Source organism: Cavia porcellus, unplaced genomic scaffold (genome assembly GCF_034190915.1).
Source record: "Cavia porcellus strain 051 isolate PalLab524CR breed Dunkin Hartley unplaced genomic scaffold, mCavPor4.1 scaffold_13, whole genome shotgun sequence".
In the NCBI taxonomy this organism is placed as follows: domain Eukaryota; kingdom Metazoa; phylum Chordata; class Mammalia; order Rodentia; family Caviidae; genus Cavia; species Cavia porcellus.
The window spans coordinates 42,554,442-42,556,892 of NW_026947496.1; the positions used below are offsets into that span (position 1 = coordinate 42,554,442).

The following is a 2,451-nucleotide window of genomic DNA, read 5'->3' on the forward strand; positions in this document are numbered from 1 at the left end:
AGTCTTCAGTGGTTGACCACAGAATCACCCTAGTTTAAAGAAACACGTCCCCAGGAGACGTGGTTTTGTTGTACTCAAACTTTGCACAGAGACCATGGGTGCTGTCTCCCACCCTGCCCCGAGCTGCTGGCACCCCAGCCTGTTGTCACTTGCTGCTGGCCCATTCTGGTTTGGCCTTTGTACTTTGTTTCCTGCAGGCCTCTGAGTAATGGAGTATCAGAGCATGGTGCTTCCTGGGCTTTGTATAAAGGATGTTGTTTAACCTCAGAGAGGGCAAGGTATGTGATCCAGGTCACATAACAGTTGACACTGGGTAGACACCATGCATTAGGAGAGCTTACACCACACCTTATTTGCTTCTCGAAGTCTCCTCCATGCAATTTCTTACCCTTTCACAATATTATTGAAGATTTTGTATCTTATTTACTCTTCCAGTTTCTTATACTAGAGAGACAACACGGTATTTACACATGTGAGTTTGATTTACTTCACTTACGAGTATGCTCATAAGCTGCATTTACCTATAGAAGCCTCAATGTGGTCTTTCTTTAAAGCTGAGTAGTACTCCATTGTATAAAAATACCACATCTTTTTATCCACTCCTCAGTTGATGGGCATTAGGAAACTGCTCCAAGAGGAAAGAATAACTCAGATAGGGAAAAGGAGAAAAGGAAGAGAAAAGAAAAAAGATATAAATTTGTATATATGCATTTAAGATTACTAAAATGATTGTGCTACTAATTCTATTAGGATTAGTATCCATGGGATTAGATCAGTTTAGCATGACTATATCCGGTAATTCTAGTAAGACTTTTGAAGATAATTATGCAAAATGACAAAATTTGGTATGTCCCTACCACCTTGTTTTAAAACCTATATTTTTATTGTTTTGGGCTCTTGGTTACAGTTATTTTACTCTTGTTTCTTGTTTTTCTTATACTTTTTTTTGCTTTGATTTGTTTTTCCCCCAGTACAGAAAGGACAGATGTACATGTATATAGGCTTATATATGCCCAGAACTTCACCTAAAGAGTTTACAAGCATTGATTTTATTATGGATGATGGCTCCATTGGAGAAAAGGAGACATCATGGTAGCCATTGATGATTTCCTATCATTTTATTTTGAAGGCCAATAATGGTTTTATTCTTGATTTTGATTGGTTTTAATCTGTTTTTAATTATTTTATTTCAATATTCATGAAGGTATGGACAGCTATTTTGAAAAAATAACAGCCATAATTGATTTCCTAATATCTGGTTTTGGAGGCCTGTAAGGCCATTATTCTTTATTTTGATTGCTTTTATACTATTTTGATTTGTATTAACATGGTGTATGAAGGTATGGATATCTATTTCAACGAAAACAACAGATATTATGGTAGCCACTGTTGATTTCTTGTTTTGTTCTGCCACTCAGCCTGTGTTCCCTTCCCCTGCTGCCTCCAAGGGGACAGCAAGAACGATTATCAATGGCAAGTGGCAGTTGCACTCAAGCAACACCCAGAGCCGGCTTCATGCTCAGGAAGGAACACTACGCCTCCTCCTCGTGGTTTCTGGTGCTCTACACGATCAGAGAAGCTTCGCTAGTAACACACTATAGAAATGATCCTTTAAAGTATAGCCTTTCCTGCTTTGTTCTGAAATCCTGTGTTATTTACATTGTTTTACTCTGATCCACTTTGTTTTGTTTTGTTTCATTCTCTTCAAAATTAAAAGAAGTTTTCTTTGTGCTATGAACTCTCAAAAGCACAGTTGGGTTGATTTCTTCCTGCCTCCTTTCAGCTTTTTTGGCAGGCAAGGCATGCTGGAGATTGAAGCTGGGCCTTCACACTGAGCTCCATCCCTGGTCCTTTTTAAATTTTGATTTGAGATGAGGTCTTGCTAAGTCACTAACCATACCTAGGCAGGGTTTAACTTGCCATCCTCCTGCTGGTCTTCCAGAGTTCTAGCATCACAGATGCACAGCATCATACCCAGTTTCAGCTGTTTCTTCTAAGGGGAAATAAGAGGGTGCCTTTCTCCAGCACAGGTGAGTCTTGTTGAAAGAAAGACCGTGGAAAATGAAAAGTTTCTCCCCATCCACCCAATCATCCAGCCCCCATTTCTTGCTACTCTCAGATCATCCCTATGACTGTCTGTCCAGAGGCCACTGGGTTGGTCCAGCTGCCTCCTTCAGGGTCTCTAGCTGCTGCTTCTGATGATAGTAAGTGATTATCTCCCTCATAAACATGACTGGTGGTCCCTCAAGGGACAGTAAATCCAGAGCTAAGCGGTTTGTGCACATTTGCAGATCAGCTGTTCTTTGTCCTGTGGCCCCATGGAGGATCGTGCGGGGCTGACTGCTGCTGCTGCTGCTAATGGCAGATGCAGCCCAAGATTCATGGCTTTAATTACTTCTCTTCCAGGGGTGGAGCTGATCATGGAGGCTGCGGGGACAGTTTTTTTTCCCC

General features: G+C 41.0%; 1 non-coding gene across 1 annotated transcript; it reads right to left on the minus strand.

Annotated features, from left to right (window-relative positions):
- Positions 1–1,409: 1,409 nt before the first annotated feature.
- On the minus strand, positions 1,410–1,626 carry LOC111757898 (small nucleolar RNA U3). Its single transcript, XR_002792149.1, has one exon. It is a non-coding gene; the product is annotated as a small nucleolar RNA U3 (small nucleolar RNA).
- Positions 1,627–2,451: the final 825 nt, after the last annotated feature.